This window comes from Pezoporus flaviventris, unplaced genomic scaffold (assembly GCF_033815535.1).
Source record: "Pezoporus flaviventris isolate CSIRO_AGI_PZ_B2104156 unplaced genomic scaffold, CSIRO_AGI_Pfla_v1 ptg000013l, whole genome shotgun sequence".
NCBI classification, from domain to species: domain Eukaryota; kingdom Metazoa; phylum Chordata; class Aves; order Psittaciformes; family Psittacidae; genus Pezoporus; species Pezoporus flaviventris.
In genome coordinates, this window is record NW_026892561.1 from 11,251,537 (window position 1) to 11,278,595 (window position 27,059).

At 36.4% G+C, this 27,059-nt stretch overlaps 1 long non-coding RNA gene across 3 annotated transcripts in view; it reads left to right on the top strand.

Moving 5' to 3' along the window:
• Positions 1-8,812: 8,812 nt before the first annotated feature.
• The window catches only part of LOC133268461 (uncharacterized), a 190,193-nt gene continuing 171,946 nt past the window's right edge, over positions 8,813-27,059 (top strand). For all 3 annotated transcript variants that reach the window (XR_009743083.1, XR_009743085.1, XR_009743084.1), the window contains exon 1: positions 8,813-9,061. This is a non-coding gene — a long non-coding RNA (uncharacterized LOC133268461). The remainder of the gene's footprint in view (positions 9,062-27,059) is intronic.

Here is a 27,059-nt window from a genome sequence, read left to right on the forward strand (position 1 = left end):
GAGACACTTGATCTTTTATAATGACAATAGACTGACTCTTTTGTCTTCTTTGATGATATTACATTCATAAGACACAAGCGGAAGAACTCCCAAGTAGCTCAGAAAATACAGCTATACTTACACGAATTCTCACAAATCCCTTCCTGTCATTCCATTTGTTTTAGCTGGCCATTCAAAAAAAAAAAAAAAAGAAAAAAGAAGATGTTATAAAGTTATACGAAATGTTATACTGTAACATCAAGCAATGTAATCAGATGTGATGACTGCAGTTCTAAAGAATTCACTGTGAATTCTGATACATAATCTTGAATACTAGTAAATCACACTTCTAAAATAGAGGATTTCTGAAATTTGTGCTAATCTTGGTAAAACAGAATCACACATTAAATAAATCAAACGTCTTAGATTTTTTATTCATTATTCATCAACACACATGCTGGTTTTTAATTTTTTCTTGCTGAACTCATTTATATACATACAAGCTTTCATTTATATATTTAGAAAAGCAAAACTTCAGGCACTTCAGAAATTTAATGCAATTGTTGTTGCAAGAAACAGCTGGCCCTCAGAGGTGCATAATAAAGACAGAATAGTTTTATGAAAATAAAAATCTAAAATTATTTTTGTTTCATGCAATTTTAAAAAATATTTAGATCACATAGATTTTTTTTTTAATATTTGTTTTCATTTGCTTTAAAAAACATTATTTGAAGGTGGATAAGAATACAACTATTAATACAATAAATTTACTCATATTGTCTTCTTTGCCTCTATAATTACGTTGATTATGGGCAGAGATGTTACATACTAGTATTTGGAAGTCTATGGTATTATACCTTATTCTGCCACCTGGTATTTATGGTAGCATTTGTTTCCCTGTGTAGAATCCTCTTTGATTCTCAGAGCCTCACAATATATAAAACTATTTCTTATCATAAATTCAGAGGGTCAGTTAGCATAATTACGCATAACATGGTATCTATGTGTAGGCATTCTTTCTTTAATATGGAGGCTTATTTTGATATTTTATTTTAGTTCTTGTGCTTTCTTGCTTGCTTTTTTCTCATCCATACCTCATTTTCAACCATTTCTTAATTTTGCTAGACTATATTAAAAAAACCTGTTAATACTATTGTTCTTCAACTAATGAAACTCCTGTTTGACCATTTCTTGCCTTACTCTACTTAAAAAAAAAGATTTGTTTCCTTTTGAGCAGGATAAGAGACTGGCACTGAGAAATGTGTTGAGGCCATTTATATGCAGATGATCTGCTGTCCTGATTCTTTCAGTAGGTGCCATAAATTAGCATTCAAATTTTGCTACAATTTTGTCAGTTTTTTTTTTTTATTCATTTCATATGTATTTAATGCCACATCAGCCTCAGTTGTTCTGAAATATGTGCCATATTGTAGCAGCTTTTTAGCTGCCACTGATGATTTTCACATTCCTTTAGTGTGAGGTTTTAATTCTGCTAACACTTTTGTTAATTAAATACATTTCACTTAATGGAATTAAATGCATAGCCTGTCTATTGCTCATTACACTATACAGTCTTTGACTTTGGATTTCAATTTCATCCCTCTTCTATAAAGATTATCCGCCACATTTCAGCCTAACAGGCACTCTATGCTATATAAAAGTGCAGGAAAGCTGTCATTACAAGTAAAATACCAGTAATAGTTTCAGTATTTTCTGGAATATTCTGTTTTACTCCTTTTTCTTCTGGCGCTAAATTTGTTTAAAATGCATTTTCTACTATCTCTTTATGTAGGGTTTGAAAGGCTGAACTAGCAAGTTCATCGCCTACAAACATTATAGGTAAACTTCAAACTATAAAAAGCATCAATTTTTCCATTTTTTGGTACAAGTTATGAAACTACTTTACAGAGTCTTTCCAAACTAAGAAAAGACTCATATGTATCTGTAAGCATACAGAAGAATTAAACTCATACAGAAATTTGTGAATGAAATAGTTTCTCACCAGGTACCAATTTCTTTTTTTCATAGATTGTACATTTTGTGAAAAATCTCTGGAACATTTGTTTCAATTAATTTTTTCTTGAGATGTGGATTCTCAGCTTCTCAGTGGATTAGTTTGAGTGTGAATTCCACATGCATGCCCTAATATCTCCTTGGCAGGTTAGACTTGAGCTGCCTCCAGGCTGAAACCTGAAGATCGGTTGTTGTTCAGACAGGTTGTTTCTATGGCGGTTTGTTTTGTTTTTTATGAAGATTTTGGCACAAATTGGGGGGGGGGGGGAAGAAAAACGTTTGGAAATTGCAGATTTAGTTGTAGAATTCTTTTCTAGCTTTGTTCTGCAGGGTCCAAGACTCGCAGACAGCTGCACTGCTGCTGCATCACATTTCTTCACCTCTACAAAATGAATTACAAGGGAACTAAAGTTTCCTCAGAGCCTTCCTTGGAATCTACTCACTTTGTCAAAACTTCTTCAGTTGAACAAAGCTGCTTTTCTCAATGAAATTACTTCAGCCAGAAGGCTCTGCCTCCTTCAAAGGCTTCATTTAAAGGGTCACCAAGGATCTGATTTCTTCTTCTTTCCTCCTTAGGAAACCAGATCATATGCTCTTCTTTCTGGAATTAATCAGCTCTGACTCTGCCAGAAGTACTTTAGGTAGAACCTTTTGATAATGGTTATTTTGGATATTTGGGGTTTAGTTACAGTTTGTATATAGATTTATGAGTTATGAGAAATCTAGGAGCTCTTATTTTATCTGAATGTGTTTGGTTGCTGTTGATGTTCACATCTGGCCATACTGGAAATGGGAATAAACAAAATAGCACCAACAGCAATCACATTTGGGCTTTTGCATATTAATCAGACTTTGTAGATACTGAGTTATATCTGCCAGACTCTCCTTTCCAGGATGTAGCAATGTCCTATCAACATGATATCCAGTTGTTAGCGTGTATTTGGCTTTTCTGCCATTACAACCATGATTGGTTCTTTTCTGCTTTTCCATTGTCTAATCAACAGAGAATTGTTAACAGGTTGTACAATTGCAGAGCAAGGATGTTCACGTGGATTTAAATAAATCAAAGGGTCCTCTTTCATAAGTGAATCAAAATCAAGCCTCTTGTAAGGTTAAAAAATGTTTTTGAATTTCTTTGTCCATTTTCTCTAATCTTTCCTACATCCTTCACTCTAACTCTGCCTGACTTGCTCTGTGATCTCAGTCATGCTAAAAGATAATATGCTTTTCTTATTCCTTTTGCTCCAGTAATATTTTCCTGCACTCTTGTCTTTTCTCACTAGATTATTTTATTCCTTTCAATGTTCCTTTTCTTTTTCCGAGCTATCTTGGATGGAGGGCCTAACATGCTGTACTGGATGCTAAAATAATTGCTATATCTATGACATAATCTTTCCTTATCAGACATGTTTCAAAATGAAGGGTAGAAGTGGGAAGAATGCACGGTGCATCCACGGACAGCATATTCTGAAGCATGACAGATACACCATTGAATCTGCTCGATTCTTCAGCAACACCAAAGACACTGATTGGCATTAAAAAGGGGGAGGGAGAAGACACATGACAGGTCACCAAGTTCAATGGAATATATTACAGAAACTGGGAACAAAGGGAAGGAATCTCTCGAGTCTATTCTTCTAATTGCATAGGCAACCTGGTGAGATGACTTCTTCAATAAAAGAATCATTCTCCATTAAAATGCAGTTAATTTTAGTGGGTTTTTTTACCCCTACTACAGCTATTTGGGGACTGGAAAATTCACGTTTCTGATGGCTGGAATCATCTCTGCATTTCTTATCTAAGCATGAGCTGCTTTTCCTTTGTCAGCCTTATCCTATAGCTTTATATGGCTGTTTTTTCAGCCTGGTGTCTAATAAATACATTTATAGACATCAGCCATATTCTCTTTCAGCTTTTTGCTTAGCCAGACAAAAGCAGTCAAGCATTTCACTCTCCTTCCTAAGTGGTGGCTCTCCAGTCTGCCAGCCACTGCAGTTGCACTTCTCCGCAGTTATTCCAGTTTTAGCATATTTTCTTGACTCCAAGCGACAAAGACTGTGCACAGAATTTCAGATAAGGCCATACTCTCAGGCCTGTGGATGGCATGAATATTTCCCTTTTTATTATTGAAACTATAATGCCATATTTTATGTGTGTGTGTAAAATATTCAGGTACCTATATTTTATGCAATAAAAAAAAAACAGTGATCCTTTTTGTAATGACTTTGTTTCCTAGCTTAATGAAATTACAGATTTCATATCTCCTCTCTTTATGCCTAGATCCTAAAAAAAATAAAGATTGATCCTGAGAATGATTTTTGAGAATTCCTGCTAGTAAACTTCCTGCAGTTTGATGCTATTTCTTTCAATACCACCTGTTGCCATCTATCCATTAAGCAATCTTTTATCCACTTTACAACTCTTCTCCTAATCCCCTGTTTCCTATGTGATACTGTATCATATGCAGCACAGATATAGATAGGATGCATCACAAATCCTTTGTCTAGAAAATCAGTTATCTTATTAAAGAGAGATAACAAATTCACTTGGCACGATCTATCTTTAGTAAATCCTTTTTGTATGTTATCCCATTTTCCATTTACCTCCCTGTCTTCAATTATCTTTCCTTCAAAATTTCTTCTAAAGCTACTGAGGTCAAACTAATGGGTTTGTAGCTGCATAGGTCTCCCTTTTAGAAATGGATAATACATTTGCTTTTCTCCAGTCAGCTAGTATCATGCCTGAGCTGCTTCCTACCAAGTTTGCGATTTCATGTTCCCTTTCTTGTCAGAATTGTGGAATGAAGTTTATTTGATACCTCCCCCTGGCCTGAGTGCACTGTGATTCTAGCTTTGCTTAAAGCTTGATAATTTCTATCATGTCTTCTTTCCCATTATTTATCCTGTTTCCTCTCTGGTCAATATTACTGAAAACAGAAACAAAATACTCAGTTTTTAACTGTAGGTAGATTTTCTTTATTTCCATTGACTCCCCCTTGTATTGAAGTCCAATGTTTTATTTGGTCTCTTTTATTTGCATGAAGATTGTTTTGCTGTGTTTCAATATCCCTTGAAAATAGTTGTGCAGTTTGACTATTGACAGTGTTCACTTTACCTTGCATTTTGACCTCTCAACCAGATCTGTCTTTGCTGATATGTCTTTTTTTGCTTTCTCTTGTGCCCTGCATAGCAATAATAACCTTCTTGAAGGTGTTCTTCCTTTTCATGGAATGGCTTGACCGCTTTCCAACGCTTTCCCTCCCTCCATCAATCAGCTATACATTCCATAGCTTTAGCACCTTTGATTTAAAGTAATTCCAAGGCTCTTCCACATTCAAAGGCTTGAATAGATCAGTCTTTTTAATTTTAATAAGTCTTTCTAGATTATCAAAATTTGCCCTTAGAGCTATAAAATCTTATTTTTACTGATTTTCACATTTCTTTTAAAGGAGCTTAACTCATGATCAGTATTTGGACTACTTTCTGGACCAGTTTTCTCATAGCATCTATATTGCTTATTAGAACAAAGACAGCAATAGTTACATCTCTTACTGGCTGTTGGCTTTTTGGTAAACATATGCATTAATTTGTCCCAAACATATTCTGTTTGATGCATGCCATCCTTTCTTATTCCTTTCTAATCTATCAGATTATTAGAAGGTAGCTAAAGAAGTTTACTTATGCTGTCTTTACATCTTTCCTGGGTGGCTTGTGGTCCCAATATATAGTTTTACCTTTTCTTTCCTGATCATCCACTCAACCATAGCTTAATTTTCATTGACCAGATTTTCTTCTTGTGTACAGTAAGAAGGGTTGATGATGTAATGAATCTCTACCAAGGCTTCCATGTATTTCTTAAGGTTCTTTTTTTAACTATGTGGATCTCAGTTCCAGTCAGCCAGATATCAATCCCATGAGTCTTAACTTTTTAGGCATTTTCCCCTACCTAAAATGAAATGATTTCATGTAATCATCTTTGATTTATCCCAGTGGGAATTTCATAGTGTCATTTTCCCACTGGGAAGAAAATTTAATTTAAAGAAAAATGATTCTTCCCTATTCCTAGCAAAATCTTTTTTTTCCCTTCCCACCCACATCTCACATCCTCCTTCTTGGGAAATGACCTCGCATCCTGTTCTGTGGAATTGATCTAGTGACAACTTAGTTGTTTAACACAGTCTCCCAGTTCATGTTGGCACTACTTTTATTCTTAGTCGATTTTATCTTCTACTCACAGATGAGACTTCCTTTTGTTTTTACCTTCTCACAAATTTCTCCACCCTTCATACACCTCTTTGGATCCTAGTCTCCTACAATTTTTGCTGGAATTAACTTTTCCACTTTCTTTCTACCTTCTGTTTTGGTTTTGTCTGCTGTACTTTTTCAGTTTCCCAGATGGCAAGCATATTCTTTAGCTTTGCTCTGTTATCCAGACTGTTCCACTTGCTCTTTTTTGTTGCAGGCTTCCCCGACTCACCAGTCTCCTCTGAGCTATCTCTTATATGACCTCTCTCTCAATAAGTGTCCATAAATCCCCAGTTGCCCATTCAGTTTACTTTTGTTACACCATTTTCTTAAACACACATCTTCATTCAACACTGCCTCCAGGCACATCTTTTCATGAACTTTAGCAGATGACACTTCAGCCGTCCATATCTTTCCAGAGAATAAGACATCCCACAGCTGCTGCATCCAGTTTACATTGTCCCTGAAATTTGTCATGTACCCTTCATGGCTGTCTCAATTCCTTACATTTCCTCTTACGTGTAACTTTAAGGTGAAAATCCCTCTTACTGCTGGATATTTCTTCCTTTTTCTGGGCATCCCTTTTGCTGGTGACGTACAGGTTATTGGGACTGAACAGCTGTGCCGTTATCAGCCTGGCATACTGCAGGACTGAGAGGTGTATTGCAGGGTGCAAAGTAATAGGAGCAAATTTGGTTCACAGCCCATCTTTTTCAAAGCCATCTATCAACTGGGAGGCTGCTTTCCACAGCTATCATATACAGGTTAGATATTGTGACTAGTTTCCTGAGTGTCCTGCTGGAGTCAAATTCAGCTGTTATTACCTAGTGAGTGGTCATGGCAAAAAGAACAAGAGAGAAAATTAGAAATACAATTTTGGGTCCAACATACACATAAGATATGACCAAAGAACAGGGTTGAGAAGTTCTGGAGACTGCACAGGTAAAGATAAGATTTAGGTGAGGTTAAATATTATCAGGGTAAATATTCACATACACAGAGTCTTGCTGAAGGATCCCCCCCCTCTTTTCATAATAAAATAATCAAAATCCCAAACCTTTTCCAGTGAACCCAGAGCATTTCTCAGAGGAAGCACTTTATGGGGCTCAGGCAGACACCAATAACTGCCATATAGCCTTTATTAGAAAATCCAAATATATTCTCCAGTACTTTGTCCAATATCTATGTAATCATTTATCTGCAGCAAATTTTACTGTAAATGTGATTATTTCCAAGAAGCAATTTCTCATGACTGGATTAAGTACAGTACTTACGATATATTCTGTTCAGATAGAGGCATCATTCTGGAATCTGCATTACAATAAATGGTGGGGTCCTACAAGGAGAACTCCTAGGGCTTTACCCCAGAAATGTGAATCACTAAGAGGAACACAACGGACTCGCATTGGACTCTACTTCAACTGCAAATGAGCAAGAGATAGAATTTAGCCCTGGGTTTCTTTGTAGGTGGTTTCATTCTGTTGATCTCTGACCATGTTAGCAGAATTTTAGAGCAAGACATGCTTCTTAACAAGACAAAGGTTAAATGTTTTAACTGCTAATATGGGACATTTTGTCTCACCAGATCTTACCAAATAATTATTCTTAAAAAATGTTAATTTCATCCTTTCGTGTTTTCAGCTGGTAATGAAAAGACACATGACCAGCCATTCTACTTTCTGTTCATGATTTTCGGAGTGGAATGAATACTTGTAGAGGTTCACAAAATTCTATATTTTGGTGTAAAAATAACTCATTTGAAGTACTCTAAACAAAAGAAACAAAGTTTAGTTAAGGTTCCTCTTGGATTGGATGCAGGTTGAAGAGGGCTGAACATACTCTCGTATTTCTCTAATCAGCTTAAGTACTGCATTTAAATCAAATCAGGAATGTGCAACAAGTAATGTTTGTGGTATTTATGGTAATAAGGGAGAAATTCTGAAGCGGTTGAATGTAAATTTTTTGCATCTCTTTTGTCTTGATAGATTTTAGATAATGTTGAAAATACCGGCTGGAGCACACACCACCATCCTGTTACTCTCCTGCACAGAAGTGCTTTGAATGCTGCCTTCCCTTAACTATTTTAAAGACACCTGCACACTCACAAACAATAAATCTGTCATGGCACACTTGGAAATATCCCATCTCCATTTGTACAAGTTACTCTGCTCAAAATATTTCTGTGTTTAAAATCATTTAGTGGGGTTTACCAGATTTATAATCATTTGAGGCTTGCAGTATAAAACCCTAGCTGCATGACAGACTGAGTTATTAAGTGTTTATAGAAATCTGATCAAATGGACCATCAGAAGCTGGGGGGGCCGGGGGGCGGAAAAACCTGTTTTAAACTCGACCATAATGACAGCTTTCCTCGTCTTACAACTGTGACATGAAGAGGGAGCTGTAGCTCTTCTGAGACACAGCGCTGCCTGAACCAGCGTACCCAGCCAAGCGCCCCGATCTCCTCTCCTTCCTCGCTCTCCTCCGCTCCCCTCTCCTTCACTCACTCACTCACTCTTCCTTCTTTTTTTTCCCCCTTTTTTTTTCATCCCGCTGCCCCTGTGCCAGTTAATTTAAATGTATCTGTTCAAGTGGAGATAATCCATGCAAATCAGAGGCACTGGCTCTCAGTGCTTGATTCACAAAGAGAACTCAGCTTCAGGAGGTCACTCGTTCACAGCTGCTCCTCCCATTATATTTTTCCCTTATTGCAGAACTGCTGCATGTATACAGTGACTGAAAGGACTCAATTTACTGCAACTGCTGCCTGGCTTTACTTACAACTTTCTTTAAAGGGGGACTTACCTTCTATCTGTCTTACTAAGGTAGGAAGTCTGATTCTTCTAAAGACATGTAATGCCTCCAGTGTTTGCTCATTATCAGATCCCAATATAATGATGCATATTGTTGTCAGAATTAGGTCCTGATAGAATTGCGCCAGGTACTCGATGCTTTTGTTACTTGTGTATATAGGTGCAACTGTTTAAATGGCTGTTTTAACTGTTTATTTAGCCAGCTATGTATCCCCCCCCTCCCCCATCTCCCCCCCCCCCCCCCCCCCCCCCCGCCCCGGGGTTTCTTTTCTTTTCTTTTCTTTTTCATAATGGCAGGTATGAGCTTAGCGCAGCAGCTTTCTAATCTATGAATATACTCTTTAGTCAAGTTTGTATTTTCTTCTAAAATTGTTTTCTAATGTCTATGTAAGTTAATGCAGTGCTCTGTACCCTCCAAAGGAAAACAGTATCAAGAGAGCTTTCTGTCCTGAAACCTTATTAAGGTGCTATCTTTGGAGCAGAACAAACTGTTGAAAGGTTTTAAACAAAAATAAAAAGGTCACCTTTTACTTTGCAGTATTGTAAACAAGGAAACTCCAGGCCTCACAGCAAATGGGCCTGTCATAAATTTAGACCACAAGATAAACAGACAGTTAATAGAATTGCCAGCAGAAGTGGTGAAATGGAACCCTTACAGTTCTCTGCTAATATCTATTGTTTGGAAATGTTGGACAGGCAGTACTTGCTCTGCAAACAAAGTGCAACTCAGACACAACTGTTTGAATGTGATTCTTAAAAACTCCTTAAGAAAAGGAAAGTCAGGCATTCCTTCATTAATTACATGCTAACTTTGAGCATACATCACATGAAATATTGAATTAATGCATCTGACAGCACACACTGGTTTTATGAAAGCCAACAGTAAATCTTGCATTTTTTAATGTATATTTCTTTGCAGTTGTAAGAATTTAGGGATGCAAATGATTAAAATAACTATAAAAAACAACTTTGTATGTGTTAAATCACAGATACTGGATTTGAAGTGTAATATATCAAAAAAAAAATAGAATTATTCTGACTTACACTTGTCCCACAGTAAAGTTCTTGTTTGTTGTCTTGCACAGCTGGAGTTAAGAAATTACAATGATTACATTTGGAGCCACCCTTCTTTTGTATAGACTTACTATCTAACACACTCAAGTTAATCAAATAACAGTTCTGTGAAGCTTTAGACAGAGTTTAAAATCAGAATTTAGTTGGCCAGTCAGGACAGAGAGGCATAGATACTCCCAAACATACACTGTCTAATTTCCTCAAGAACACTTGGGATATACGTTTTCTGTTTTTCCTTTCTGGATTAGATATTTTTAATTAGCATGCTTCATGAAAGAGTACTTGCTCACTATATTAAGTATCTCAGTGCCTAAAATGTGCACCTTTTCTCTTTGATGTAGAGTCTGTTTTTTGAAATAAGTGCATTCTGGAGTACAGTACAAACCTAGAGAGCCTTGTCATTGTTAGCATAAAGAAGACATCTACACAAGTATTACTGTGCAGAGGGCAATCTTTCTTTCTCTGGCATTTGTTAGGTTACTGTACATAGAATTTAGCAGATAAATATATTTTGCTTCATGGCATTTTGGAGATCCTATTGGTATGCAGGTTACCCTGTGAGGATGGCAACTGAAAAAAGAAATATGTTTTATAGCAGTGTGTAATAAAAGCCCTTCACAATGATGTAAGTGGAGTCTGACCTTTCTTTCTTATCCTGTAATTAGAATTTTTATTAACTCTTTCAAGTGCAGAGTTTTTTGACTAAATTAATGTTACTTCGGGAGAACAAGCATGTATTTTTGATCTATGAGTTTTAAAAGTATGATTTTAGAATCCTTTTACACAGGGAAAAAAAAATATATTCTCCACAGCAACTTGCTCCACACAAAGCAATTTTGATTTATAGAAAAGAGAGATTTGATACAGCATCCTGCCTCCCCCAGAAGAAAGAAAAGGAAAAAAATTAAGGGTAGAAGGGGAAGCATTTCTAAAAAAGACTTCTTTCATTTTGTGAAAGAGAAGGGAATAGATTTGAGAGATGAGAGCTGAACTTAAGGAAAGACATTAAGGATCTTTTGTCTGAATCTCTGGCCAGGATAAAGTTGGGAAGTAAAGGTGATCCCTGTGGAGTTTAGCAATATACAGAGATGAGATTAGATAACTCACCACTGGAGATACGAAAAAGGGGAAAAAAGGCCTTTCCAAGGAAGATTTTTTTGTAAGTGGATTAAAATATTGTTGCAGCAGACAGTTATTTCCTACTTCCTTTCCACCTTTTACCCAATGACCAATGTCTTAGAGGGACAAAAGTGTTCCTTTGTGAGTCATCAGAAGCATTTCATGCAGTTACTTCCAAATAATCTACTCGTAGGTTCACCAGGTTTACCTGATGTAACTCAGTTAATTCCTTGATATACTGAAATAAGTAAGACAAAATCAAGTGTTTATATTATTGAGGCCTCTGAATGTATTTTCAGTAAACTCTCAAAGGAGTGAACCTTTGTGTTTATTTTCAGGCTTGTTCATGCTATAAAGTTTTCTAAACAAGATTGTCAGTGTTCTGTGTCCAGTTGCTTTTTTCTATTGGTGTGGTTCCTTCCTCTGCCTCTGCAAACTTGGCATTGCTATAGTAACTCAGTCAAACATCTCTTCAAGATAAGTTACCTGATAGTCCACTGTAGTGTGCCTTGCAGCAGAATCTATAGGATGCAGTAAACCTTGTAGCTGTGTATAATGCAGGGCTCTTACTCCCATCAGACTTTTTGCTGGTTTTACAGAACACACTTAAAAAGATAAATTATCATCTTAAAAGGATGCTGTAGAGATTGTTAATAAGTTCCATTCAACTTCTTAAAGGCCTTAGCTGTTTTCAGCTCTAAGCAGGTATATTTGCCGAACTATACCTTAAAAATATTCTAGTGAAGGAAGAAAATTTGGGAATCCTAAAAAGTACTAAAGTCTTTAAGTACAGCTGTAAATAGGAAATCTAACTGTCAACAAAGTTCTCAGTCAATGATTTGTCATTAGTATTTTCTATAATTGCATAGAAAGAATATGTTCCCCACAGCTTCTCATCAAATTATGTACAAAATTATATCATATTCTCTTTTCTTATCATTTCTGTGTACTGTAGATTATTAAAATGTAATGTTGCAGAGTACAGACCTTGCAGTTCTTTTCAGATAAAACGTGCTCATAACTCTAGGGGTTAAAAGCTGAATCAGATCCATAACTTGCCTACTGACAGCCTTTGAAGTTGTTCTTTATTTATTTATTTATTTTAGTCTAAAGGTTTAGATTGACATCCTTTTATATGTTTGGAATTCTTCAGCAGATGTAAAATGCTTGGTAATGACTGAAATTAACCTGAGGCTTTATGTATCTGTCTTCCCCAGAAACTGCACTGAAGCTTTAGTAACAGTTGAGAATTTTATGCAAACAACTATTCTCATGAGAACATTTCATTCGTACTCCGTTTATAATTTCTAGAGGTGTTTTAAGTCAAGTTGGACCCTTTTGCCTCTCTCTCTCTCTCCCCAGTGCCTTTTCTGGGGAGTCTACATGAAAATTTTCACTGATGAAATGCACCAAAAAAGAGGCAGATAAAAAGAAAATAAGTGGAGTGGAAATGAATCTTTAAATGGCAAGTCTGTGAAACATTGGACATGGTTATCTGACATTATGTCACAGAGTGTTATCTCTTGAGGAGAAATGAGCAAGAGCAGTCCACACAGGAAAAGTAATAGTTGCTTTACTTCTGTCTGTTTATTTGGGATAGCTTGAACTGTCTTCCACTTTTTTATTTCTCTCAGTGTGAAAAGATTAACTATTAGAAATGCAGCCAGTAGGCATCTGACGCAAAAGCAGTGCTCACTTGACCTTTGGATAAAAAATATCTAATGCAAACAAAAATCCAAGCAACCTCAAACATCACTGTGTACAGAAATATAAAGAATGAGGGTCAGTAGAAATGCAACACTTTTAGAAGTAAAATAAACCACTGAAATCATTTGGTTAGATTAGCATTTCTTTCTCCATTCTACATGAGAGTATGAGATGCTGAGTTTTTGTCCAGTGTACCTGAGGCAAAAGATCTGTGGTAAAATTTTACATTAGTTTTAACAACTACAACTGAAATTTTAGGGAGAGGAGTAAAGGGATAAAGGAAGGTAAGAAACCAAAACATACATATTTCTCAAAGGTTAAGTTTTGTAAGAGACAAAGAGTATGTAGGAATTTAGACATATTTAAAGTCTTTGTGATCCTGCCACTTCTTTAAAGGTTACATTTGTCACTTAAGGGACTTCATCCCTCCCACTGTATTAATTCTGCCAGTCTGGGGGGGGAGAAGAGGTTAACCTTGGGGAGAATGTGACATGAAAATGCATGAGTGTGAATGGATAAACATCCCTCAGTAACTAGCCACTATTCTTTACTTCTCTTCCTATGAAGTTATGAAAGAAGAAGGCAGGAGACAAAATGCATCCCATGTGAGACAAAGGACTGAAAGAGGGATGAAAGTTCTGTCTCTGGAGAAATAAAGCTAGTCACAACAGGCCACTGGAGCCAGCACTTTGATATCTGACTTGCCCCTACAGAACAGTCTAAGTCTATGACTTAGAAACTGCACTCTGATGAAGAGGATAAAAAACTTGTCAAAGTCAAGCAACAGCTCCCACGTAATTTCTTTTACCTACTCTTTGCACTGGGTACATCAGATGAATTCATAGAACAGTAATAGTAAAATGTTAATTGGCAACCTAAAATCTAAAAAAGGAAAGAAATTTCAGAATTTTCCCCAGTGAACCTGAGGATATATAATTCCCATCAGCTTTACAACTGACGCAAGAATAGTTTACTTGGATTATATACAGGAGGTATAATAAGCTTCTCTTACTAAAATGTCATTGCCCATGTTGAGTACTAACTTGATCACTGCAGAAACAGAGCTGAAGGAGTAGACCGCTTGGAAGGCAGGGATCCACAGGGACCCTATGCGTAAGTGACCTTGTTCAACGTTTCCTGCAGGTCATGGAACTGGTCTGTGATGAGCTTTTCCATTGTTTCTGTAACTTCTGCACTTCCTGTCCAGTGTAACCTGGTGCCTCCTTTTTCAGGGGAGGGATCCACAGAGATATGCCTGAAAGTTAAAGAAGAGAAATGTTGAGCTTGCCAAAAAGTTACACAGGCTATGCTTGATATCACTGATCTCCCAAAGTCCTCCTGGCAGCCTCAAAAATGTAAGTGGGAAAATCAGAAAACTTTCACAGATGGGCTTTATGTGGCTGTTTTTTACATGGAGCAGGAAGGACAGACAGACACAGAAGAGTATTGAGGTAATATGAGGGACAGACAAGGACATTATAACAGGCTGCTTAAAAGTACAGGACATGATCTACAGTCAGAACATTGGATTCAATTTATTTAAAGTTACATTAATAGATTATGAAAAAACAAATACAACATAGCATTTCTGGGGACCTTCCCTGTCTTGGTTGGCATGTATCTTTTCTCTAATGTTCCAGTCTCTCCCTTGGGCTTCCCTCTATCCCCCCAAAAATCCAACAAAAGTGTGCCATGAAACAGGCTTAATTTTCTACAAAAGATTATACTAAGTGCGCTTTTAATGTAATGATGTCAGCGGCAGATGATAACATGTATTAGGTAGTGAAAACTGCTGATTATCTGTCAGGATAAATCTGTTTATTTCAGAAATAGCAGTCTGACAACCCCCTGTTGTTAATCATGAAAGCACATGCTAATGCCAGGTACTGTTTGGTTGGAGTCTCTTAGACGAATGTGTTTGTTACATTTTTGGTTTGATGCTCTTTACATAGAGTTTTGGAAATTTTCTGTAAATATATGTATATTTAATATTTTTTTTTTAAGAGAGTGGATAGAGCAGAACCACTGATCTATCACTTAGGTTTGCAGCAATTAAGAGGAAGGAATGACTTGTGAAGAGAGAGATTGGATTATAGGATTGCACAATGGTTGCGACTGTGCCCATTGCTGGGTTCATCTTTAGCAATTTCAGTTCAGACCCATTAGTGATGAATATAAAAAAAGCCAAAGAAAACTTAGGGAGTTCTTTCTTTTTCCCTTGGAGTTACTCCTCTTATGTTTGTTTATTTGTTTTTCAGCATTTGCAGCAGTTCCTAATTATATCCTGAATTTAAAAAAAGACATCACCAGATGAACCAGCCAGCTTTTATAATGTTGAAAATTTGACCAAGCTTTTGTGTTGTAGAAAATAAATATTACGTATTTTTAGTGAAACATAAATGGAATACTGAGATACAGTCTGCCAAATCTTAGGTGAAGAGGTATTTTGTCTGATTTTATTGCATTTTGAGCATTTCATGAATGCTGTAAAATGCTGAATAGCATAACAAAAATTGATATTTATATTGACATTTCAGGATTCTAAATAGAAGCTGAGAAAATCTAAGCAAAATTCAGTACCTCCACAGCTGTGCTTCCAAAAACGCATCTGAGTTCTGGCTAATTCACTTTTTCTCCCCACATACCCTCAATTGGCCCTAATATAAACATCTCTCTCTAAAGCAATTTCTCTCCGGAAGATTATGCACATCTTCATCTTAATTCAGAATTTACATGTGTACTTTGCATATTTTTGCATCAGTATGTGTGTTTTAAATTAGATAAAGGTCACTGTCATTCATAATCAAGAAGAAGGTGTATAAAAGGTCAGGATTCAATAAAAAAAACTGATTAGATTGTAGAGGTTTGTTCATATGATTCAGTATATCATTGGATAAGTGGAAATCATGAGTCAACAAATTAACCTTGGTATAATGGGTTACTTGCTTCAGTACGATCAGAAACAAGATTCACAGGTTTTTTTTCCTATGTACTCCTTGTTTGTCTCCGTAATAAGAAGAAATACCATAGTGTTGATAGTTACACAACTGAGTCTTTTTATAATTTAATTTGTCGTAAAATGCAAAGCAAATGACAATTCTTGTGTTAAAAAAGGAAAAGGAATTGAGGTACCAAATACATTTCCTATAAATAATGTTGAAATGAAAATTATCCACTGTAAAAATAAGTTTATTTAAAATAATGGCCAGTATTTTTCATATAGGCTTTAGCTTAAGCATATTAAAGAACCTGTGATGAGTCAGCTTTCAAGGTCTAGTGTCAGAAGGAGATCCAGGATGCAAGTGAGCATGAAATAAGAGCAAAGATAAACTCACACTTCACATATTGGTTCTGTCACAAACCTTCCACATTTTCTTGGGTAAACCACCTACATTGACTATGCCTCTACTTCCATCTGCAAAAAAGAAAAATAGTAACAGGGCTTATATTGCAGAAATGTTTCTGTTTCTGCAGACATGGTTTTACCAGAAGGGCAAAGGAGATTTTAGGATTTCCACCACTGCCCCTCTCATTACATTAGTGCTTCCTTACTGCAGTCAAAGTATCAGGGCTGTGGATCTGTGTGCTTGAAAACATCTGAGGATTCTTCAGTAATATTCTCCAGGGAAGATGATAAATATAATCTGTCCTGGAAGCGGAAGGAATCCATATTTACAAAATAATCTGGCCCAAAAAAAAAAAAAAGCATAATTTATACAAAACAGTACTACTATTTCTCAATTTCAGATTGTACAAACTCAGTGCAGTTTTTATGACTCCACCATAAGATTTTCTAAACAGAATTTTGTGGTGGTTTGGGATGTTTGGGATTGGTTTTGAGGTGGGATTTTTTTCACTGGAAGATGTTGCAACTATTTCATCCTGTTCCATAAGAGAAAAATCTATTAGAAAAGCAACTTTACAATTAAAATATACATGTCAGTGTTTCGGACATTGTGTATTTCTTTAAGCTTTCTTCACGTCTGTGTAGAATAAATATCAAGTTACTACTTGTTCATTTTTTTTCCCTTGGGCAGTATTCTGTACCTATTAAATCCTAAGTATGAAAGAAAATTAGACTTGCCTGTTACCACTATAAACTTACACCCAATGGTTTTCAAATAACATGTAGGTAATCTCTCTTCTATAAACAGAGACTTGGGGTTGCTCATAATTAAAGCTGCAAGCATCACAGTTTAAGCTGATTCTTTTCTGATGTTCATATGCCTCATTCTCTCCCAAAATGTAATGGGAAGAAAACACACTGAACCATGGTAGACCTTCCTTATTTATGATTTTTTTTTAATTATTATTTTGTCCAGTTTTGGTACAGCTATAGCATTATTGCATATTTCCAAGGTCAGTTGGGTATGAGCAGGACTTACAGATGAGGCTTTAGTAAGTAAGATTATAGTATCTGTTCTTGATTGTTAAAAGGATCTAACAACCCTTTGTAATAACTGGCCTTAGCTTACTGTAAGTCCCAGCTTCTACCTCTTCTCTGTTTCATAGGTTTATTAGCTTGAGTTGTTTGACTAGTGCCCACCCTACAGAGTTCTGCTGCAGGCAAAATCCCGATGCATGCTGGCCTTGGAAGTACCAGGCTACAGAACCAACATGGGAGAACATGGAGAGTGTGCATCCATGGAGGGTGCACATAAATTAGGATTGCACACTTAAATCATATCAACTTGTCCTCCCAAAACACTGAGCTTTGGTCCACATCCAGAAACAGCCTTGTTCCTTTGGATATCGCCAGCTAGAGGATGTGTTTCAGGAGTGCCCTTGATGGGATTTGACCAGTCTCAAGCATTCAGAGCACACGACCCAGATAGAACTTGCCCAGATAGAAATGCATGACATGTGTGTTGGGTTCTCAGTGTCTGACAATTCTCACTACAAACTGACTTCTGTTGAGTGGCAGTACTCAGTAAGTTAGACATATCCTGAGACATATCTCCATAGAGAGCTGGTACTAGACAGAATTCACCAGCTCTAACCCTTATTTTGATTTTAGGGAGTCAGTGTGTCAAAGTCTTCTTGCATCTTGCTGCAGTCATAATATAAAAGGGACCTTTGGCCACTTCATCAAAGCTAGGAAATCATATGGATCAAGGAACATCCCTTCTGTACTATGGCCATCTCTTGTGACTGAGAGCTGATGAAGAAGATGCTCCTCATAGCCTCTCTTCTCTCAATATTATCTGCACGTAACAACCAGAATTAGGTCCTATGTACATAGAAAGAAAAATTCCTCATACTCCTTTGAAGCAGAGGAATTGATCTTAAGACACTGAACAGGACAACCTGGTGCATAACTTCTTAGAGCGCAAAGAAAGCTAAACCATAATTTCATAGATGATAACACAGCCAGGTTTATGAGGGTTTTCTCAGTAACGTGGTAGGTCACATGGAAGTAGGTAAGAGGAGCAGTGTATGTAAAGTAACCAGACTTTCAGTGTCTTCTCCCTGAAACAGTGTTGTATCAGCTATTTTTGCAGCTAAGTTGCTCTGGGAAAAAAAGGACATTTGTCTTGCAGTATCTCATCCAAATCTTTGGATTATGGTAACACGCAATAGTATCTGCCCACACCAACTTCCTTCAGCTGTATAGATCTATCACTTTGTGTTTCATTTAGCCCATAGTGTCTGTGCTGGAATTTCTGTGAAGACAAGGTGTTGGAAACCAAGAGTCTCCTAGTTCTGACACTGGTTTGTAAGCTACCTTTGGAAAAATCACCTAGGTGAATTTTTCCAAACTTAAAGTTGTGAATTTAAATTTCATGTTTAAGCATCTAAATTAGTGGTCTGATTTTAATGTGTGCTGACACTCACATTTTCAATCAACTTCAAAGGGAGTTGTGAGCGCTCAGAAGTCTAAACCTATGAAAATCAAGCCAGTTAGACACTCAAACTTGAAAGGTTTCTCCCATACCATTATTGTTATTTGCATTACTTTAACTTGAAACCCTAGTTACAGGACTAAAGTGCTAGGCACTGTATTTTGTATCTCTTTTTTTTTTTTTCTCATTTCTTTATATATAAAACCTGGCACACAAGGATGTTGTGATGATTGTTTGGTTAATATTTGTCTACAGCTTTGAAAAATAAATTCTCTATAAACACAGAATATAATTATTCATGGAAGAAAATGGTATGCTTACTATTCATTCCTTTTTGAAATAAGTTCATTGGATTTTGAATCTGTCCTTAGAAAACAGAGCTGATACTGCATGTGGGATATATATGATAAAATGTAAGGGCCAAATTCATAATCTGCTGCTAAAGTATATGCAATACCTGTAGTAGTTTGATCAGTAAAGAGAAATATTTATATGCTGTGTTTAATTTGAACAGAAACCCACAACATTTAACAATCTTTACATAATCCTCAGAGAAAATAAGTAGGGTGATGAACCACAAAGCTTCCTTTAGAAACTTTTGTCTTGTCCATACCTCTATTTTAGTTACGCTGATCCCTTACTAGCAAACAGTAGACTCTTTGTAACTGGGATCTACATAAAGCTTGTTTTTTTCCATGTGGATTCAATAACTAAGCTTCTTGGAACAGCTTTGATGAAACCATCTTCTTTCGTAGAATGCAATTCCAGCAGTGCTGATAAATTCCACAAACTGGTGTCAATTTAACCCATGTTTTCTTTAGAAACAAAACCAGGAAGGAAACTGGTAACATATTGGTGTTTTCAGAGCAAACCTTGTATAGAAATGATTTTTGTTATATGTTTTCGATACCACAATCTTACACAACCCAAAATTAAACATTTTCATTTTGTGAAAATATTTTGCTTAAAATAAAATGGGTTTTACTCACAAATAATAAAGAAGTAGTTCAAAGATCATTTTTAAATACTGAACTTTTAAAATACTGAAACGTCCCATGGATCATTTTCCTATCTCTGAAAAGCTAATGAGGTCAGTAGCAGTGTTCCCACTGACTTCAGTAACATAGCACAGTTGCTACATCTGAGGAAATGCAATCATGATCTACCTGAGTTTTTGTAGGTCTAAATGCAACAAAATGCATATATGTAATCCACCAGATCCCTAGTCTAAGATTAAAACAATATCTAAACATTTCTCAAGAAAAAATATTTCTTTTTATTTTATATATCAGAGCTTTTACTTTTTGGTAGTGGTTTAGCCCATGGCTGTGATGCCATGACATAGGCACTTCCCGGTGTTATCAAATCAGGACTCTAATATATGTAAAAGTGCAATTTGTTTACTTTTGTTTTTGGGTTATTTTGTTGGCTTTTAGGTTTGGTTTGGTTTGGGTTTGGGTTTGGTTTGTGTGTGTGTGTGTGGTTTTTGTTTTGTTTGTTTGGTTTTTTTTAAATAAGACAGGTGGTTTAAAAACAGGCACTAACTGATTAATAAGTATGTTCATGCAGACCTTCATTCAGGCATCAGGAATAAGTGCTGTGGCTGCTTGATAAATGTCCAGGCTAAACACAAATGTTGTTATTTATCAAATAGTAACTGTTTTAATGGCCAATTCTTCAGGATCTTTAACAGCTATAAATTGATCTCCAGAACTCAGATGTCATGGCGTAGTCCTGCTATTTCTAAGGATTCAACTTTAGGGAAACCAGAGTACAAAAGAAGGAAATGCTTTAATTTACTCCAGGGACACAGTATATTAGGCATAGTAATGAGGATTTTGGCAACAAGCGGCAAGTCAAAGATATTATTTTTCTACAAAGCAGATAACATAGTAATCAATCTAGACAGCCATTGTATATCTTCCAGTACTCAGGATTTTAATAAAAGTAATCATCAGGAATTCTATTTAGACTTCAGACCTTTACATCTTGAACCATTAAAAATAATGATACATGATTTTAATCTATTTGGTGTAAACTGATTGATTTCTTGCTTGTAAACTGCACTCTCTTCAGATAGATCAATTTTCACATTTACCATATCTAATTATTTTCTGTTTCCTACTTGCTTTAAAAGGCATAGATCATTTGGAGCTCCCTTTTCTTAATTGACAGCTTCTTGACAGCTAATACAAATAACAAAATAAAGCCAGTAGAAGAAATAAGTTGTATTTTATAGAAGGTTTAGCACAAGTGTTTATGTCATGAGTACAAAGGGCTGTGCATGCTTCCTTTATCTTATAGTCTCAGGTGGTGGCATTAAGAAACGAACATTTTCTGCATTTCATACATAATGTTCCATGTGATTACAAACCTGAGCCTGGGTAGCTGTATGACGTTTGCCCAAAAATGAAAAGAAAGACATACGCTCCTGAGAGAAAGGACCCAGACCCATATCTTCTGTGATATTTGGGAAAGTCACTCTTTCAGAAACTGCATAGAGAGATCAAATGTGATAATAAAGGCTCACAATTCTAGCAGGTTTCCCTAGAACAGTACTTCAGAAATGTGAGGTGTGAAAAAAGGCAATCTGTGCCAGATACTGATTAAATTTCAGTCATCTATCCAAAGCAGTCCCTAGTTGCTTGTAAAATGCTCCATGTAATTACAGTAACTACAGTTTTTAAAGCGATTTACACATTAGCCTTTATCTTGGGTCTGTCTTTGTGGGTGCATTTCTTCTTTTGAATCAATATCCTTAAAATATATATTAATCAGCTATATGAATTTGTAGCCATATAGAGTCTTTAAAAATTCCATCTCCAATATTTTACTCATGGATTCCTCTTGGCTTTCGGAAAAGCTTCACTGTAATCAAATATCACACTCTGGATGTTTAGCTAACACTGTTCAGTGACCCCAGCAGTAAGTCACAACCATATTTAAAACTGTTAAGGAGTTAGGATTTGATGCAAAATCAAACCAGGATCTATTAAAATGCTGCCAGGATAAAATAATATTAAGGGCTAAAATTTGTCCTTTGCTAGTTACACAGGTGTAAATGTCAAACTTGGCAAATCCTCTCAAAACTTTTTGTGTCCTAATCTTTCAAATCTTTTTCTAGTCCTTGGGCATGGAAGATTAATGCAGGAGCCACTTCTGTAGTTACAGGATGAACACTGGCCAAATAAAAGGGGTCTGGCTCATTGCTGTGATATTCCAATTTTAAATGTAAGTGTGAATTTTGGAAGGAAACTAAACTAGCTATTTCATTAAAGCTGTACTGGCTAAAACCAGAAGAAATGCAAGGAGTGAATCAAATTCCTCACAGTCAGTAAAACTGTTCCCACCAGAGTTGCACAGTGCAGCTGCAGGTAGCTTTAAACATTTTTGTTGTTGTTTCATTCTGTTTGTTCAAGGTGCCTTTTGTAACTGCCAAGCACAGCAAAGCTCCTTAGTTATTCTGCATCTCATTGTTACCAAGGCTATTATCCTAACTGGGGCTAATAATATGAAGCACATTTATGTTTGTGTAGGAAAACTAGGGTCACTAGAGATAATCCAAGAAGTTGTTCCACAAGGGATTATCTAGGATGCTGTTTTCCAAAACTGTCGCATATCAGAAAAAGGGCAAAGCACTTGTAACTCTTGTTATTGATCCTCTGTCAAGTCATGATTGCTGTCACCAGCAGGTTACATTCCTTCAACAAAGCAGTAGGCATTGCTGCATTTTAAGCTAGACCAGTTAAGTTTCCAGTGTCATATTCCCTTCCTTATCTCTTTCCATACTTCATTCTCTCACATTAAAAGAGATACTATTACAACTGAAAAGAGAAGATGACGTGCAAGGTTCTTGTTCACAATACCTTAAAATTAGTGCCCCCAAAACACTGTATTTGGGCCTGAGCAGTTTTTGTATTTGGGTTTATAGGCCCTGAAATCCCAATACTAAAGCACTTCATTTACTTAAGCTTTGAGGGTATGTAATGATTCATCTGTTAAAGGTCAAATACAGGCTTTAGTGGCCTATTGGACAAAGGTGCACATTTAGGTTTGTCATGAAATAACCCATGTTTTTCAACCTGATTTTGAAATTAAAAGCTTGTATATGGTACTGTCCAAAGACTCTGAAGCCTCTCTTATACCATCAAATACCACTGGTTTGTTAGGCTGTAGTCAAGGATATTTTTATCTATCCTGAGCACACTCTACATTTTTCTTACTCCCTGTTGTCTTCAGTCTTTGAAACTGTTCAGTGGTTAGACCCACAGTTCTCAGATATTTACATGCATTTTTCTAAAGAATGTCAGCGATTTGGTTGAATTTTCCAGTGAATCCTCACATTTGTAATTTACTTACATTAATTAATTTATTGTAATTAAATACCTTTTTTTTTCCAAAGACTTTACTTCCAAAGGTATCTGTCAGTAAATCTGGTAAATATCCTGCTTTCACATCCATATATTAAGATGCAAGTAAGATTTTAATTAAACATTTTGTTTTCCATGATCAACTCTTGTTTACAAAGGTCTTCAGTTAAGCGTTGGTTTTTGGCAGAGATTCTCCACTGAGCACCAGTCTTTACAAAATCAGCTCAAAGTACCCTTATCAGGCTAGATTTTAGCTTGCCTTTAGCTTGCCTCTCTCTGCTTTGACTTAATGCTCATGGAAAAGCATTCATGAGAAAGCACTGGAAAACAGCTCTTCCCCCAGTGGTCTGTCACCTTCCTCTGCCGAAGTTGCCGTCCTCCCATCTCTGCTTGTGGAAGAGTTTGTGTACACATTCCTTAGCCTTGCTGGCAAAACAAGCTGGGAAAGCTTAATGGACTATTGAAGGTGAGTATGAGCTAACCCAGCTCATTTTGTCTGAAATGGATTGGAAAGCACTCACACGACCTCCTTCCTCTGTCAGAGCTCTGGGGTAGCAGCTTCCTGTGATGGAAAACAGCACCAACCAATTCAGTGGGATCTTGAAGAAGTTTTTTGTCTGTGTCCTGAAAAGCAGGTTCATAAGTCACATTACCTTTTCTCCAGCCTTTACAGAAAGACTTATATCAACTGTAAATGAGGAGTTGACTTTTAAGGGAAGCTAAGCAACCAGCAATGAATTACAAGTAGGTAACACAGGGTTTTTTTGAAGCTATGGCTGTAGCCTCTATTGGTCGTTTCAATTACTGAATGACTAGGGGCAAAGTGTCCAGGCCAAATCTAGCGAAGTCGGCACCAGCAGTAGTAAAATGCTGTCTCTGGCAAATTCTGTCTTCTCTAGACAATGGTTCATTTTTTAAACCTACCATCTAGGTGGTTGAGTCTTCGATTATCTTTAGCAAAGGTACTTCTGGAGGGTGAAAGGCCCTTTCAAATAGCCGTATTCTGACTCCTAGTTCTTAACCCATCTTTCTCCTTATAAATAACATGCAGAAAGCTTGAGAACCTAAAATGTCCACATAAATATTCCAAAATATTCTCATGTTCTCCATAGTCACGAATGCAGCCATTATTTCGTGCATTAGTAAAGTAACTGATTCATCTCTGCTACACTTTTGCCCTCTAATACAATGTTTGAATCAGGAATTGTTAAAGTTCTCATTAGGTTTGTTGTGAGGTTTCATAATGAATTCTTTTTGCAAGCTGGAGAGCCTTTTGATTTTTGCTTGCATATTCATAGAAGAACTATGTCATAAATAAAGTCTAAATCTGGCACTACTCTCTTGCTAAGCCACACTAAGACTGCGTTGCATCTTTCTACGCTTTACCTCATAAAGAAAACAATGTCAATGCCAAAATGGAAGGTGAAGAAGGTTGCTATTTAAAGAAGAATTTTCTGGCACATGCAGCACCATTGGAGGCACATCATAAACAAAAAGAAGGTACATTGCTTTTTTTCACAGTGCAAAATTCTGCCTGATCTATCCCAGCAGAAAGGACAATGTACACTTCTCTGTGCAAGACTGTTCAGTGCAATCCAGCTGCTCAGTAGGAATGCATCTCTTCTTCTATTTACATACAGAGAGATAAGTAAAAAATACACATATTTTCAGAGTCCTTTTTTAACCCACACTCTCCCTCTAACACAAATGCCCACATGAATCAATAACATCTGTCCTGTCAACATGAAAAGAAAGGCACATATTTGTAGATAATGTACATGAATACACTGGTCAAGCAACAGATTCAGGCTTAACTGATATGTTTCATTCAGTGGCAAGTATATTTGCTTAGGGCAGCAAAAAAAAATCTGTATCTCCTAATGATGTGGAACTGAATTCTTTATCTCCCCTGCTGCTAGCTTGCTTTTAAGGCAGAACTGGAGATATCTATCACAACTAAATAGGTGTTTTGTAAATTGTACTTAACTTAGCTACCTTTAAGAAAAGTTCCAAACCACATACTGTATAGCTGTTGCCAGAGATTTTATCTAGCTTGGCTGGAAAAACGACTTAATGCTACATTCTTCTTGCCAATCAGCACAACAGAATTTTGTTTTTCATCTACTCTCATCTAACAAGGCAGTATTACAGACAAAATTTTGACTTCCAGTTGCTGTTTTCTTTTTTACCATAGGTCTGTTTAGGGTACTCACAGAAATGTCAAAAATAATACACAAAATCACTGTCATGTGAAATAGCTGATTAGCTGATCAGTTTCCTATTCTATTTCTTTAATACATTTTTTCCCAAGAATAATGATTATATTTATAGAAATACAATAATTTCCCATGCTAAAGTAAAATGGTATTTGACATTAACAAAAGGTCAGGTGTCATACTGTAAGCCACAATGAGTATTGCTTTTAAAGATTATTGAATTAAGAGGTACATATATTTGACAAAGTATGGAATTCCAATAACTGCCATAGCAGCAGTGCCCTTTTACATGCCATGGATTTATTGACATTTGCTAACTGTAAAAATGCAAAACATTTGCACGTAATAGGCACTATAAATTTAAAAAATAAAGATGTCTTATTGAAGAACATGTTTATTTTTAACAATTCCCTCTGATTTTGCGTGCACACGTTTGGACACTCAAATATCTCTTTGTGCATCCCTCTTTGATTGACGCTCATGTGGGCAAATATATGTTCACTTTTTGAAGGCACTTCTCATTTTGCATTCTTATGCAGTCATAAGCCATGTTTCTTTTTCCTCTTAAAAAAATGATACTGCCCCAAACCCTGATCCAAGACTTTTCAGAGGAGTAAGTTAAAATGAGTGTGAGGGCAGCATCATAGCCTCTCTATCGTATTTGCCCACACCACAGATCTGTCACGGTTTGGTGTGATTGACTGGCCTTAACTGAAGTCCCAGGCCTTTTAAGGGTCAGAGTTATTGCTGGAATTATGCCAGAGTTTGTCTGGATGAAACACCAGTACTTCAAGGACTGCCAGTGTGTTTCAAGCTGTGAGGCCAGATTAGCTAAAAAGGAATTTTAGCATTGATAGATTTGAATAATCATACTTTGCAAATGTAGCACCTTTTATGTGTGCTTGCAGTTAATAATAGAAAAGCTATAGAGAAGGAGGCTTCTTCTATTCCACAAAGCTGTCCCACACCAGTATAAAACTCTTACAAGCATAAACCATTTATTAACCAATAAGTTAACTTTGACTTTTAAGGGAATATCACAAATTCAAATTCATCTGTACTTTCAAACAACTTTATCAGGTAATATCACATGATTTTCTTATAACAGAAGTCTTGAGGTTTCTGTTGCTGTCGTTGCTGCAGTATGTTGGGTTTTTTCAGTACTGACACAGCCTAACTGAAAATCCTGGGCTGGTGAGTTCTGTGTTCAGTGTTTAATAGAGGTTTGCATCTAAAAATCCACCTTTTAAATAATTTCCTACATGTAGAATGTAGATTCAAAGGAAGGAGACTATATCTAACAGCTTTTCATTAGCCATCAGACACTAGTCATCAGCAAGGGTGCCATTCAGGGTACCCTTAACTCTTCCTTTCTTCATCCTTTCTGGAACTTTTAAGCATCTTGTCTCCCTGCTTCTCCTAATTACAGAGCTCTTCTCTGGCCTTTTTCCTTCAAATTCACATCAAATATTCAAGAATTGAAGTCTTAATGATAAAGGAATGGTTAAAATTCAAACAATGTATGGTGCTTTATTGTAAAATAAGCTTAAAAAAAGACAAAAGCTGCATGTAGGACCTGATAGGTTGGTTGTGTACAGTACCTCCGGTTTTGATGCAAGACTTGCCATGATGGATAGCTAGAAGGCTTGTTTTCACTGAACAGTGGCACAGATATAGTCAC